General features: G+C 53.7%; 1 protein-coding gene across 8 annotated transcripts in view; it reads right to left on the reverse strand.

Annotated features, from left to right (window-relative positions):
- LINGO1 (leucine rich repeat and Ig domain containing 1) overlaps positions 1-15983 on the reverse strand; it is a 205573-nt gene that overhangs the window by 166623 nt on the left and 22967 nt on the right. For 3 of the 8 annotated variants that reach the window (XM_084966980.1, XM_005666134.4, XM_084966977.1), the window contains exon 2: positions 15757-15870. The exons of the other annotated variants lie outside the window; for them this stretch is intronic. The gene's annotated coding sequence lies outside the window, so the exon portion shown is untranslated. The remainder of the gene's footprint in view (positions 1-15756; positions 15871-15983) is intronic. 8 annotated transcript variants of the gene reach the window in all.

Raw genomic sequence — 15983 nt, forward strand, 5'->3', positions numbered from 1 at the left:
CCTTAACCCACTGAGCAAGGCCAGGGATCGACCTACAACCTCATGGTTCCTAGTCAGATTCATTAACCACTGCGCCACGACGGGAGCTCCCCCCAACCCCCAGTCTTAATCAGGGAGGATTGTGAGGAGCAGATGCACAAGATTTACTCAACCATCCAGGGCCAGGCAGGTGGTAATGGCAATATTTACTGTTATTAACATTTTATTGTCATTGTTGTCATCACTGCAGTGATTTGACCCCATCATTGTGGACTTCTGACCTCACACACCACGGGAGGACACACAGTCCCTCTCTCCATGGCCCCAGGACACCAAGGGTGCTTATCGAACACTCTTTCTCCAGGCCTGTTAACAATTGTATCCAAGTGCTGCTGTCACAAATTACCACAAACATAATGACTTAAAACAACAGAGCAAACTGATGCATTTAGACTGGATAAGCAATGAGGTCCTACTGCACAGCACAGGGAACTATATCCAGCCTCTTGGGATAGACCATGATGGACGATAATATAAGAAAGGGAATGGATATATATGTATGACAGGTCACTTTGCTGTACCGCAGAAACTGGCACAACATTGAAAATCAACCATGCTTTAAAAAATCGAAAATCAAGCATACATAAAAACATGTTTTAAGAAACAGAAATTTATTCTCTCACACTTCTGGAGGCCAGAACTCCAAAATTGGTTTCACTGGGCCAAAATCAAGGTGTCTGCAAGGTTGGTTCCCTCCAAAGTCTCTAGGGAGAATCTGTTCCTGGCCCCTTCTGGCTTCTGGTGGCCACCAGCATTCCTTGGCTTGTGGCCACATCACTCCAGTCGCCACCTGCGTGGTCACATGGCCTTCTCTCTATGGTCAAAACAGACACCAGAAATACCTCTCTCTCCCTCTCTCCGCCCCCACCCCACTCGCTCTGCCATGTGAGCAAACAATAAGAAGGCAGCCAGAGCAAGCCAGGAAGAGAGTCCTCACCAGAAGCTGACTGTGCCGGCATCCTGATCTCAGACTTCCTCTCTCCAGAATCTCAAGAAAATGCATTTCTGTTGTTTAAGTCTCACAGTCTATGTTGGAGCCACCCCGAATTTCATCATAGTAGGCAAGCAGACTAAGACAAAGTCAAGAAGAGTTTCCTGAAGGAGACAAGCTTGGGGCCATCCTACAGCTTGAAAACAGGTCAGATCCTGGCTGGCTGGACCTGTGGTCACATAGCAGACCCCAGCCAAGGCCTGTCCTTCAGCTGGCCTGCAAAGTCTCAGCAGTTTCTTTGGGGCTTAATTCTATGCTCTGCTGAGGAGCACAGAGCTAGCTGCAGGATTGATGAAACATTGCATCTTCCATAAAGTACAGCTAGATCCTTGAGACAGGGGGGAGGAAGGTGGAATGTTATGCTTCCTAAGCTCTGGATCCCCACCGCCACCTTCTGCCACCATGAAAGGTAACTCAGCCTGGCCCGAGCCAACCAGGAGTCAACTTGCAAAGGCCTCCCCACAACCCAGGCTGCCATGCCTAAGGGGGCGGTGTGCAAGTGAAGACCTGGGCTGGGCTCTGAATAACAGAAATGATCATAGGCAGAGAGAAGGTCTATAAATAAATATACATTTTTTATAAGACATGTTTAATTAAAGTGGATTAAAATTAATTTGCTTTAAGAAAATTAGAAGTGCCCTAGAGGATTTCAGAAGCAGGGCAGGAGTCCCCTGAATCCAGACACTCCATAGACTGTTCTGGAAGTAGTAAGAGGGGCACCTGCATACAGTGTCCCCAGAAGGAAGGGACTCCCGTTTACACAGTGCTGGCTACACTACAAGGTGTGGTCCCACGGGATGGCAGGCATGTTTAGCCTCACTTTGCCAGGGGAGACTAAAGCCCAGAAAGGGTTGTAACTTGCCCAAGGTCACACAGCACACCTGTGGCAGGACTCAGTGGGAAGCGCTGGTCCTTTCTGCCAGCCCTGGGCATTTCGTTCATGCTCAGCACTCCAAAAGCCCCTCGCCCCCACGTACAGGTCCCCGGCCTGAGCTGCTGCCACCCAGGATCCTCCCATCTGCAGGGCGGGGACTATTGCTCTGCGACAATCTGCTTCCTCTGAGGCCTGGCATGAGGAAGGTCAAGGGAAGCAGCCTGGAGGCTGGGGACAGGAGGTAGAAAGGGAAAGGACCCAAAATCAACAAGCGTTCCAGAATTTTAAGCAGTTTTTGGAGGAAAATGAGGAGCAGGTTCAGCTGTAGCAATTTGCTCCAGGGGAAAATTATGTTCCGGTGCTCTATTATACAGAACAGAAGGAACATTTGGTGGGTTGAATACTTGTTAATTTATTTCTCTGTTTGTTAATGGGCTTGACGCACACACATGCTCGTGTACACACACACACACACACACGTACACACACACACCAGGCGTCAACAGGAGATGGCGCGGGACTCCCCGAGTTTTCCTGCCACCTTCCTAGGAAGGATCACTTGGGCTCTTGCTCCCTCCTCTCAACACCAATGTGCAATTCAGACACTGAGGTGAGGTAAGAGCCCCTCTGTTTCCTCATATGAAAAGCAGATGTGGCAATGAGATGACCCGATGTGTTAGGGCAAAGCCTTCGATCTTGAAACGAGTGCGATGAGACATGAGAAGTCATTGTGAGAATGTCTAGAGACTCACAGGAGGTCCCGACTCAGCCCGAGGGAGGGATGCTCCCCTGGATGGCTCCTTGGCATCTCACACCCAGCAAGCCCAAATGAGGACGGCCACGCTTCCGCCTGGCCCGGGATCTCATCTCAAAAAAATGGGGCCACGTAGGCCAAGCTGACCTCCCCTGACTTGGACCCTGGGCCTTCCCACCCCACAGCCCATCTCCATCATCTCCCTCCTCCACCCGTGTCTCAGTATCTCAAGGCCTCCCTTCCCCCTCGCCATGACCCACGGCTCCCCTCCAGATCCGGCACCTGCCTCCCCACTAGGCTCCCTGCTTTCTCTGCCCCTGGCTGTAACCCATTCTCTCCCCATGGCGGCCAGCACAGAATCCGAAAAGCTCACATCAGATCCTGTCACTCTCCAGCTTAGCGCTCTCCAGAGCTCCCCCTCCCCCTGTGCTCCTGAAAAAACCTACTGCTGGGAGGGCTTCCGTCTCCCCTCTCTCCCCCCTCCCTCCTTCTCCATCCACCAGTGTGCTGTCTTCCTCCTGGTCTTCAAACACACCCAGCTCTGGGCCTTGGTCTTGCAGTTCAGCCACCTGGAATGCTGTTTCTTCTCAGACCCAAGGTCACTTCTTCAGAAAGTCCTGCCCAGACCCCTCCTGCTCCAAAGCTGCGCAGCCCACCCCAGCTACCCCCTGGTCCGTGGCCCTACTTACTTCCCTCCCAAATTCATCACATTGGATACTATTCGAATTATTTGCAGTTTGGCTCCCTGCCACTCCCACAAGAATGAAAACTACCTGGGGGCAGGTAGCATGTGTGTAAACCTCTAGGTGTGGTATCTGCAGAATCTAGAACAGGAGGGGTTTCATAAACACTTGATGAATGAATGCATGCATGCATGAATAAATGAATATATGAATGAATGAATATAAAGACACATCATATCTAAACCAGAGGTGTTGGTGAGAAGGGGGCCAGGTCTCCCTGTCCCCAGTGTCTTCTGCTCCAGCCTCTGCAGGGTCACAGCACCTCTTAACTGAGCGAAGGGAATAGGTGGGGATGAGGTTTGTGGAGCAGCATCTATGATGTGGGATCTTTTCTCTAAACAATTTCATGAAGCAATTATAGCTCTGAGGCTCGGGTCTGAGTCCGGGCCCCACCACTCAGTGCAATTCGCTTGACCTCTCCAAACCTCAGTTTCCGCATCTACAAAATGCGGCTAATAGAATGTTACATCTGGAAATGCCTGGCACACTTATGTGAAAGTAACCTTGTAAAATAACTTGGAAAATACCTAATAAAATAACTGCCCACATGGAGTTCCCGTCGTGGCTTAGTGGTTAACGAGTCTGACTAGGAACCATGAGGTTGCGGGTTCAATCCCTGCCCTTCCTCAGTGGGTTAAGGATCCAGCATTGCCGTGAGCTGTGGTGTAGGTCGCAGACACGGCTCAGATCCTGCGTTGCTGTTGCTCTGGTGCAAGCTGGCAGCTGTAGCTCCGATTCGACCCCTAGCCTGGGAACCTCCATATGCCGCAGGAGCGGCCCAAGAAATGGCAAAAAAAAAAAAAAAAAAAAAAGACAATAAAATAAAATAAAATAACTGCCCACAAAATGGGGATAACAGGACCCACCTCCCAGGACGCTTGTGTGGGTGAATGAGATCTTGCTTTCAAACAAATGAAACAATGATGATGATTTTTAAAAAATCCCATCTCTTACAGGTAAGGAAGCAGAAACAGTTGTGGGAATTGCCCGGGTCCCACAGCGGGCAAGTGGGAAGCTAGGACCACACGCAGACTTGTCGGACTCAGAAACCAGGCTGTTGCCCCTATGCTGGCCGCGTCCTGGGTGGAGGTGGGGAGTGGAGCCCAGGAGGCCTGTCTGTCATTTGTACTTCAGTGGTCATGTTCCTTTAAGATCCCTGTGTAAATTGGCTTAGCCTCCCTCTGGCACGGGATCAACACAAAGACAGTTTAGGAGGCTGAGGATGCTGGCCAAGAAGAACACTGCTGCTCCCATCCCCCCACCCCACCCCACCCCACCCATGCCTGAGGCATAGGAGCTGGGATAGAGGCAGTGGCCCAAGTCCCAGGAAGGTAAACTGAGGCAGGCTGAGAGCCAGTCTGTGCAGAGTCCCCCGGATGGTCTGAGATAGAGGAATGGGCAGGCCTGAGACTCAGCAAGTCTGAGACTTCCAGGCCCACACGGCAAGGGAGGAGGAACACCACTTAGTGAGCGCAGCCCCCTCCCACCTGGCCAAGGTCACAGAGCCTAGGGAGGTACCAGGAGGTACCAGGACTCTGAAGACCCCGGAACAGGGGTTCTAAATCCAGATTCAAGCCCACCCACTCCCATTCAGACTGGCTTCTGGAGTCGGAGGGTCCTCACCGACGGTCCAGAGGCCTCGAGGTAAGGCCACCTTAGCAGAGACCCTGCCCAGGTCCAGCTGATGAGGGACGCAGCTGCCAGGAGCCAAGGTGCCTTCCACTTGCAGCCCGTGCACATTAAGAATTATTCCTCTTGCAAGCAAACAATTTGTTACAATATCCATGGGTCGATTTTCCCAGCTGAGCGCCCTCCCATACATCCTGGATTAATCCCAGAAGTCACTCCATTCATTTAGGACATGCCTGAGTGTGCCTCATCTTTTATTAGGGAAATTTTTCATTGTTTTGGAACACGCATAGGTTTTAATTTGGGGCTGAGATTTTAAAGCCTCCTTCAGTGGCTAAGACACATGGTTAGGCTTGTGGCTGCAATGATTCCCTCTGTCCTCAGACCTGGAAGGGCCTGGCAGGGGCCACTAGACTCTCTAGGGGAGGGAGCACAGCACCCCCTTCTCCTGGGAGCCAGGGACGGCAGACCTCAGTGCTGTGTGGCACTGGGGCACACCCTCAACCTCTCTGAGCCTCCCCACGAGAGGCAAAGTCAAGGAAGATGGCCTATTTAGGTCTCTTTTACCGAGCTCACCCAGGGCAGGCTGGGAGGTCATTACCTCTAAAACCCACAGCGTGGGGAGTAGTGTGGGGCCACTGAAAGAACTAGAAGTTTGGAGTTCTGATTTGAAATGACCTGGGGCAGGTGAGTCATTAGTCTCTCTGAGCCAAGCTTCCAGATCCTCGGGGTGAGCGAAGTGCTACTCTCCCTCTGGGCCAAGTTCAGAACAAGTCTGACCCAGAGCCTGGGACACTGTGGGGGCTTTGGGTGTGCCCTGGGGGCTCTGGGGGCTGGCCCTCCCAACCCACCACAGACCCCTCCCACTTCTCTGTTTCTCGGTCTCTTGGCCCTCAAGAAGCCAGACCCCCAATTCCTTAATCTAGGCTTAAGGCTACCCTCAGGCTGATGCTCCCTCCAGCCACAGCCCATCCTGCCAGTCTGGGTAGCTGCCACCAGCTTCCTCCCAAGCCTTGCACAAGGCCTGCACACCTCCCACCGGAGGCCCTGGGGTCTGGGGAGTCCTGTCTCTCCACACTGAACCCTGCCCCCTCCACAGACCCCACACCAGGTTCTGTGCTGGGATTCATGTGGCATGTTTGCTGTACCCCTGTCCTAAATCAGGAGACAGCTGTCCGACTCCCAATTCCCAGTCCCCTGCCCCCACCAGGGCTTGAGGGCTGGAGCCTCTCTGGACTCTGATTGCAACCCCCTCCCGCCCCCGCCCCTGTCCCCAATTCCTATCCCCTGCCTGATCTTTGCTCACACTATTCCCAACCAGGCCTGCCCTCCCTACATTCCCCTCTGGCCCACCTCCTTCCCCAAATCTTCCCGAACACAAAGGGCCAGCCTCCTCCAGGAAGCCCTCTGTGACTTCTCCAGTCCTTATCTCCTTCCCTTTCCTGGACTCCCAGCATTCCTCCTCAGTCCCACTAACTTCACATTGTGGCCCCAAAGCAGGCACTACATCACCTATTCATTTTGTGGCCACCACACCACGGGGTTCTCAGGAAGGATGGGCTCATTAAATGCTTCAGAGGGAAGGAAGACTTCCACTGATGGACTCCACTGATGGAGTACACACCTCTGTGAATAGGTGTCATTATGGCCATTGTGCTGATGGAGAAACTGAGGTTAACAGACATGAAGCACTTATCCAAGCAGCAGGGCTGGGGTGTGAAGCGGCGCCACCAAACAGTACTGCAAAGACAAAATCCACATTCCACAGACCCGCCAGCCATGCAGTTCACACATGCCACCTACCCCATGTGCCCCTCGCCACCCCAGCTCCACTGTGCCACCCAAAAGGAAACTGGAACCCGGAGAGGCAGGGGTCACTCCTCAGGGCCACACAAACAATAAGCAGCAGGACTGGAACTTGAATCTAAAGTCTCTCAGTTTCCAACTAGAGCACCTGACCAAGAGCCCACACCCAGGCTGCTGGACGGCCCCCTCCCTGTCCCCAAAAAGCATGTCATCTGCTCCCAATTGCGGGCCCAACCCCAGGACTCCAGGGAGCACTTGCACAGTCAGCTGATCTTTTGGAGGGGCCTGGCTCTCAACAGTTCCGGGTATTTACACAGACAGCCTCGCTGCTGGTGGGGAGGGTAGGAAGGCAGGAGTGGACGGAGAACACTCCCACCATCCTCCACGCTGCCTGCACAGAGGAGTCAGCCGTGGCACAGTCTCCTCAAATAACCTGGACCACTCCTGGGGGTGGAGGACCCTGTGCGGCCTGGGGTAAAGGCCTGGACTGCCCACTGAGACAGCCCACTGCCTTGACCCATGTCCCCTCTAGCACCTCTCTGCTCAGCGGCCTGGATGGCCTCAGGGGGACATGGGAAGAGAAGCCCCTTTTAGCAAGAACTGCTGTCTGTGTCTAGGGGTCACTTCACTTCACCGAGCCTCTGCTCCCTCCTCTGTAAGTGGGGTTCAGGTCATAATGGCCTCCACATTCCGGACACCCAGGTAAACAAGGCCGGTGTCCCCCCCGCAGGATCTGAGGTGCAGCCCTCCAGGAACACCCAGCAGATACTCAGCTCCAAGAAGGACAGATCTGATCTCCCAGGAAACCAGCTGAGTAACACCAAGGAGGGGTGCCAGGCTGAAAGGCAGGTGAACACACTCACCAAACTGTGATAAAACCACAGCCAGGATATCACCAAGGAGCCTAAGGTCTCAGAAGCCAAGAGGATGCTGCCCGGTATATAGACCGTCTGCCCCTGAGCACAAGGTCAAGCCATGTCTACCATCACAGTCACCACCAGACCCCAGCCTCCTCCCAGCTCCATCCTGACCTGAGTGGAAGGGGATAGAGGGTTTCTGGTGGAAGACACCAGTGTGTGAGTTCCAGATCGGAGCCAGAGGGGCTAAAGGGTAGCAGAAGTTCAAAGTGAGGACAGATTCCCCCCCATACCCCACTGCCTTCCCCATGGAGCTGCACCACACCCCCATCACAAACAACCATCATTCTCAAGGCTGGGGGTGCCCATCTTTGGTGTCCCCTCACCCTCTTGTGTGCAGCGCAGGCTCCAGTCTCTCTCTCCAACCCCAGCTCAAGTACTTTTATTATTCAGAAGAGCCTCTTGATTGAAAAGGCCTCTAAGGCATCTCACAAATAAGAATCCTTTAATTGGAAAGTTGTTAACTTCTCAAAGAGGAATTTTAATTTTGCTTCCCGACCCTCTCCTCTCCCCAAAACCTATGAAAACTACGGACTAAAAACAAAGGCTAACAAAGCCAAGCACCCCAGGCACCTCTCCCTCCCACAGCACCCCAGCGGGCAGAGGCAGGAGTGACAGCTGCGCCCCCTCCCCTGCAACTGGCACAAACCCCAGAACCCCCCACCCACAACTGTGCAAAGGCCTCGAACCTCTCCCTCTGAGCATGCCTGCTCCATACCCTCCTCGCCACCCACACATAGGGTGGCAGATGGCCGAGGTGTTAATAGGATGACAGGGTGCCCAGACAGGGCAGGGACCATGTCTGCTGGGTTCCCAGAGCCTAAAGCTCCCCCAAACCCCCTCTGCTCTCCTCTATCATGTGGTCCTCTAGCTGATTACTTTAAATTTTATTTATTGAGCATTTACTACATGCCAGGCACTACTCTAGGCCCTTATATGCACCAACAGACTTAATGCACACAAGGTCATTGCTATTATTATTACTCCCAATTTATTGATGAAGAGATTGAAGCCCAGAGAGCTTACGGAAATGGCCTAAATGAACACCATGAGTGAGAGGCAGAGTTGGGACTGCTTTGAAGGCAGTCTGGCCCCAGAGTGGGTCTAAGCTCAAGAGCCACCTTCGCCTGCCTGCCCTCACCCCCCTCAATGGCCCATGTGTTCCTTGAGGGCCAGGGCCATGACCATCTCATCACTGTGTCCCTGGGGACAGCACAGAACCTAGCAAACAGCTGCACTTGAGAAAAGTCTGCAAAGTGAACCAAAGAAAATGAACAAAAGGAAAGTACCTTCCTAGTCATTCTCTCCTTAGGGCCCCATCAGAGGCCTCGGACGAAAACAGGCAGGCAAGACAGGCCCTGGTTCACTGTCAAGGTAGACTGAGGCTCAGACATGAAAGCAGCGGCCCCAGATCACCCAGCTAGGGGTGCAGAGGCCAGGGTGTTTCTGCTCCCAGCCCCACCTGTGTGTACCTGCCTTCCGCCTTGAGGATACAAAGACTAGGTTGTGCCAGGAAACACCAGCTATCATGTTCCTGGGTCCTGATTCAAACCTCGGGCTGAAACAGACCCCAGAGAAGCCTCTCTACTCTCCATCCCTGACAGTTCAGTGCAGCCTCAACACCACCTTGGCCACCTCGAGCCATGAGATGCTCGCCACCCCAAGGGCTGCCTGCTCCATGGTGGGACAGTTCACTGCACTGGAGATCCCAGGCTAAAATGCATGCTGTTACCCATTGAGTTGTGTTCCTCCCAAATGTACGTGTTGAGTTTCTAAACTCCAAGGCCTCAAAATGTGAGTTTAGGTGGAAATTGGGTCATCACAGAGGCAATTCGCTAAGTAGGAGGAGGTCATACTGGAGGAGGGAAGGCCCTTAACTCAGTATGGTTGCTGTCTTTAGAAGAAGGGAAATTTGGACACACACACCCAAGGACCACGCCACGCAAGGAGACACGGGGAGAAGGTGACCACCTACAAGCCAGGGAGAAAGACGTGGAACAGCCCTCAGAAGGAACCAGCCCTGCAGACACCTTGATTTCAGACTTTTAGCCTCCAGAATTGTGAGACAATAAGTTTCTGTTCAAACCACCCAGTTTCTGATTACAGTCGACCTAATACACCTGCAGGCCTGGGTGTTAGTGCTGACTTGGTCCTTGAGTAGTTGTGTGACATCGGACAAGACCCACCCCTCTCTAAATCCTCACCAACACATAACCTGGAACTTAGTAGGCACTCAGTAAATGCTTGCTTGAAGAATGAATGAGATAACAGCATCCATCTTCCACATGAGATAAGAATGAGAGGAGATGAAGGATGGGATGCATTCTGCTAACGCCAGAGTCCTCAAAAGCCACGATGATGGCTGTATCTGCAGACACACACAGAGGGCCGGCTGGTGTGGCTGCAGCCACAGCCTGAACATAAGGGCAGGTGCTCTGAGTAGGCAGAGGTGGAGGGAGGTGGGTCCTCCATTCATCAAGACTTGGACTTCCCCTGAGCCCCCTCACATGCCAGGTCCCCCACTGGGCCCTGGGAACAGGAAAGGAAAGCTCCCAGAAACCAGTCACCCCTGCCTCGTGTGGCGCCTGACCCATCATCCGTGGAGGCTTCAGGGAGGCAGGTTCAGCTCAGTAGCACCAGGGAGGACTTTCTCCACATCAAAGCAGCCTTCAGGGCCTGGGCTTCCCTGGAAAGAGTGAGGTTTCCATCCCAGCAGGTGTGCAAATAAAGATCTGAGGCCACACTCTCAGGGACACCTGTACTCCCTCAGCGTGAACCTGGGTTGGGCCAGCAGGTCCCAACCTGGCTGATCACCAGAAGTGACTGTGGGGGGGAGTTCCGTTTGTGGCTCAGTGGTTAATGAACCCGATTAGGATCCATGAGGATGCGGGTTTGATCCCTGGCCTCGCTCAGTGGGTTAAGGATCACGCATTGCCGTGAGCTGTGGTGTAGGTCACAGAAACGGCTTGGATCCTGTGTTGCTGTGGCTGTGATGTAGGCCGGCAGCTATAGCTCCGATTTGACCCCTCACCTGGGAACTTCCATATGCTATGGGTGCGGCCCTAAAACAAACAAACAAACAAACCCTGGGTCCCACAGAGACTCTGGGCAGAAGGTCCTGTTAGATCCCTGAGGATCGCTCTCTTGAATAACATCCTGGGCGGTCCTGGGGTGGAGAGAGCCTTGGGCCCCTGACCCAGAGAGCTGTGTGGTTGAGCAGGATCCCCTTTAAGGAGAGATTTGATGGTGCTGCAAGGGGACAGGGACAGCATGTGGACAGGAGACGGGAGGGACAAGAGGACGAGGAGGGCAAAGACAAGTAGAGGATGATAACAGTCAGATGACAGGTTAGCTCTCTGGGTAAAAGGTACCAATAGCCATGCAAAGGGCTCAGAGTGCGTGAGAGCGTCCAGGAAGATGATCTGGAAGGGGTGGGATGTGGCTGGTGGCGAGAAGAGCATTCTAGATGGAGGTGATAAAAGGTGAGACTAAGCCTGCACGTGTGGGGGGACAGAGGAGCAGAGTCACCTGCTGGAAAGAAGGAGGGCTGGGAAGATGAGCCTGAGCCAAATCCTGAAAGGCCCTGAATAACCAGGAGGAAGAGTTTGGGCTTCAGCCTTAGGCAGCAAGGAGCCACGGAAGGTTTTTAAGGAGGAGCATGACATGCAGGCAGGCCTGTAGTCGTGACCACTAGTAGGGCTAAGAAGGGCCTTGTCCGCTCTAAACTCACCAAATGAGGCCCTCTCTGGGGACGAAAGGGTGACAGCATTGGGCCCAGCATCAGCACCCGGCTTCCTGCCCACAGCAGCCCTGAAGAATGTACAGAATGACAGTGCCAACCATAGGGGCATCGGAGAGGGGAGCTGGCAGCGGTTTCTCTGGGCTGATAAATCCAGAGTTTGTGTGCGAGGCTGGAGTAACAGGCCCAGCCATGGGCAAGGAGTCCTCAGGGGCCAGATCCCTAAGCAGGGAGGCCCAGATTCCTCCTCTGCACACCCTCGTCCAGGCTCTAAGGATTAAAACACACCCTCCCCACCCACCCCCAGCTGAGGACTCCTTTCTTGACACGCCAGCCCCAGCCTCTGCCCTCAGCTACCCCTGCAACCTGTGCAGCCTCTCCATGAGGACACTGCCATCGCAAGCGTACCCCTTCCAAACCAGACTCTTCCTTTTCCTTCCAAATCCATCCCGGGCCGACTCAGCTCAGCTTCTTCACCCGCCCCCATTCCGTTCTCAGGCTCTGACCTCTCACAGCCCAAGCTCACCTGCAGTCCCCCCTTCAGCCTCCTGCATGCAGCCACTCCTGCTCACCCAAGCCCAGCCAGCCAGCTGGCTCTGGACTGATGCCCAGGCCTCCTAAAGGGCCTGCTTCTCCTGTTCCCCCCACCGCCCCACTCTCACCCCCATAGCCTTTTCCCCACGAGGCAGTGAGGAGCCTGTGAACCAGGAATAATCTCCATTGACACTAACACGAGGCCCCACGTACCCATTTCTCAGCCCAGTTCAGAGCCTGGCCAGACTTCTGGGGGTCTGTTCCCTCTCCTGGGGTCTCTGCTCAAAGGGCGGCTTACCTGAGAGGCCTTTTCCAGATCCTCCTGCAAAGAACAGCTCCCTCTGCACACTCACTCCCTTTTCCAGTCTTATTTTTCTCCACGACCCTTGTTACTCCCTAACCGTGCATGATGAATTTACTTTTCTGGTCTCTTTCTATCTACTCTGCTAGAATTTAAGCTTTATGAGGCCAATGACCTGGTCTAACTTATTCACCTACAGGTGCTGAGCACGTAGAACAGTGTCTGACATGTAGCAGGTATTCAATAAGTATGTGTCATGTGACTGATGAATGAGCCATTGAATGAATGAATGACATGAGCAAGCAGTTTGCAGCACTTGGTATAGAAGGGAACAGAGGGGCAAATCAAGCCAGATCCTCCCTGGGAGCCCCCAAGGTCTGTGGGGAGAAACAGAGCCATACTGGTGAGTAATCCCGCTCAGGCTGTGAGCAGTGCTGGGGTGAACACGTGCACAGGGAGGCGAGGCCTGGAAGGGGGTCCCCAGCTGGGCCCAGAGGTCAGGGAAGTTTCCTGGAAGAGACAGCCTCCCTCCTTGCCTCTCCAGGTCACAGGGCACTTGCCACCCTCTGCCAGCAGCACTGATGCAAGAGTGTCCAGAGCTAAAATGTATGTGTCTCTCCTGCAAGGAGACTTGGGCAGGGCTCAGCAGAGAAAGAAGGGCTTGATTTAAATGCCACTGATCCCACCAGGGATCAAGAGATCAAGGCTGTAGCCTCTGGGACCCCAGCCTCGCCTGCCCTTCCCCCACCCTGCCAGACAGGTCCCCTCCCCTCCGACCACAGGAGCGCTGGAGGAACAGGCCAGGAGGAGCAGGAGATGGTGAGGGGAGCCCTGGACTTCCTCCAGAGCTTTGGTGGGTCAAGTCTCGACTCAAAGTCTCAGATCTCAAAGGCTCCCTTGACCAGCCCTCCCCACCTCCCCCTCCATCCTGAGCACCTCACTCCGCAAACCCTCCAGAGCCCCCTACCTCCATACCTTTGCTTAGCCTGGGCCCTCCCTGCTCCCCTGAACCTCTCCCGCCCGTCATAACTCTACCTACATCATCTTGTTCATCCAGGCATTGTTTATGAGAACACACCACAGGAAACCATCAACCCTACCACTGAGAATTGGTTAAACATGCTAGGGCACACACAGGCTGGAACATTACACAGCCATTAAAAATCACATTACAGAAGAGTATTTAGTGATGGGAAAATGATCTGGGTATAATATTAAGTGCAAAAGGCAGGTTAGAAAACAGTAAGTACAGTTTGATCCCAATTATGTCATAAATACATATTTTGTAAAAGACTGACGGGCAAAACACCCATGTGCTTGCATTTTCTATAGAGAACATGTAGGCTTTTTATAATCAGAAAAATAGAACATTTTAAATGAATCCTACAGCCTTCAAGACTCCGCTCAGGCATCACTCCTCAGACCCCTCCAGCCCCCCTGGCTGAGAGGGCGGCCTCCGCTCTGCATTAGTTCCCCATCTCCCTGCCCGCTGAGCTTCCTGGTGCCTCGCACTGTCACCTGGGCAGTGGGGAGGCTGCGGCGGCCCCTGATGAGGGTGGGGGCAGGGCCCAGCCACCTGCCTCCTGACCCCTGTGCCCCTAGCCCTCCCATGGCTGCCCTTGGCTGCCTGGTAGGTAACCCTGACCACATCCCCTCTCTCCATCTCCCAGCAGCAACTACAGGTTAAACTGGAAGGGCTAATTAGCTGCTCAGTCCACCCAGGACTGACTGATCACAGGAATATTTTGATGGAGATAACCAGACTTCAAAATGAGGCAGAGCGCCCAGGAAGGAAATCCAGCTGCCCGCTCTCTGCCACAGCCCACAGCTTCCTGAATGGCAGGACAGTGCCAGCTGAGCCACCACCATCCACAACGGTCACCCAGTCCTTCAGGGAAAAGGGTTGGAAGCCCACAGCCCTGCTGAGACCCTTCCTCCTCTGAAAAATGGGGATAACCTCCCAGTCCAGCCTGCTGCCCTGAACCCTCCTCCAGCCCTCCTTCTGTTTAGCAAACCTGTTTTTTCAGTTGAAATGTCTTTAGTTTTTTGTCAGCATAAAAAAGATTAGAGGAGTTCCCATTGTGGCTCAGTGGAAACAATTTGACTAGTATCCATGAGGATGCAGGTTTGACCCCTGTCCTCGCTCAGTGGGTTAAGGATCTGGCATTGCCATGAGCTGGGGTGTAGGTTGCAGACTTGGCTCGGATCTGGCGTGGCTGTGGCTGTGGTGTAGGTCAGCAGCTACAACTCAATTCAATGCCTACCCTGGAAACCTCCATGTGCTGTAGGTGCAGCCCTAAAAAAAAAAAAGCAAAACAACAACAACAACAACAAAAAAAAAACAACAACGACAAAAAAAAAAAAAAAAACAGCTGGAGCCTGTTATATAAGCAATGAGGTCTTATGTACAGCACAGGGAACTAAATCCAATCTCTTGGGATAGAACATGATGGAAGACAGTAGGAGAAAAGGAATAAATAGGTATATATGTGCATGACTGAGTCACTATGCCGCACAGCAGAAAGGGACACAAACCCTGTAAAACAACTATTGTTTAGCAAACTTTCTCACGGGTGTCAGAGGCCTGTCAAGAACAGGGAATTGGTCCGGATAAAGGCGGGATGTCCCTTGTCCAAGGTCACAAGCAAGTTTAGTGGGGCAGCAGCCTGGGTCCCCCTGGTTCCTCATCCTCTACCTCAGTGGACTGGCTGTGGTTTCTCCACATTCCCTCACCTGGGACACAGAGTGGGAGGGCCTGTCACCTCCCACACACTGGGTGTCCTGCTCCTCGAGATATAGTCCAAGAGGCCATCTGCTCTGCTCACACAGAGCCAAGGTCACCTGGCTGCTAGTGCCTGTCACACACACACACACACACACACACACGCCCCGGGCCGGAGCTTCATCCTGCCTAGAAGGTGTCTGGATGCGCACGTTTTCTCTGGCTTGGAGCCACGTTAATTCCACACGTTGGAGCCACTGCCAGCCTCTTGACAGTTTCTTGGACCCTGATTGTCTCAGTCCACGTGTTCCCACTCCCTTCTGACCTGGAGCCATGCACACATTTGGTCAACAATGTGACAGAACCAAGGACAGAGCCCTTCAGCTCCCCCACTGGAGACCTCCTGTGCCACACAGGAGCCCATTAGTCGGCAGGTCCGTGAAACTGTGTCACTCAGAAGAATGCCCCAGGCTTCTAGCTGGCTGCCAGAGCCCTGCCATAGCAAGGGCTCGTGGGAGGTGGCACTGCCAAATCAAACCTCCTGGTCTTAATTTCACATAGGGAGGTAGAGATGCGAAGGCCCCCAGAAAGACTGCCAAAAGACTGCCCCTTGACAGCCCCCCTCCGGCCGCTCCTTTGGGGCACCACATCCACCACACACCCCTTGCCACCACTACTCTGCCCAGTGGCCCAGAGCGGTTTCTTACCGCAGGTCGGGCAGGCGTTTGGGGAATGCACTGGGTGGAGGGTCAGTCTGGGTTCGACTTGTCTCCCTCTTTGCCCGAGGGCACCGGAGCCTTGGGGCCTGTGGGCTCAGGAGGCTGTGGGAGAAAGAGACAAGCTGTCAGCCAGAGGGGGGTAGCAGGAGGCAGTTCTGGGGAGCTGTGGGGGCCATGCCCACAGTGGGTCTGAGCCCACCCGGCTGGGCAATGAA

Source organism: Sus scrofa, chromosome 7 (assembly GCF_054392235.1).
Source record: "Sus scrofa isolate SSC_HxYL_T2T_F1_AM1 chromosome 7, Sscrofa_HxYL_maternal_Yorkshire_Landrace_v2.0, whole genome shotgun sequence".
Lineage (NCBI taxonomy): Eukaryota > Metazoa > Chordata > Mammalia > Artiodactyla > Suidae > Sus > Sus scrofa.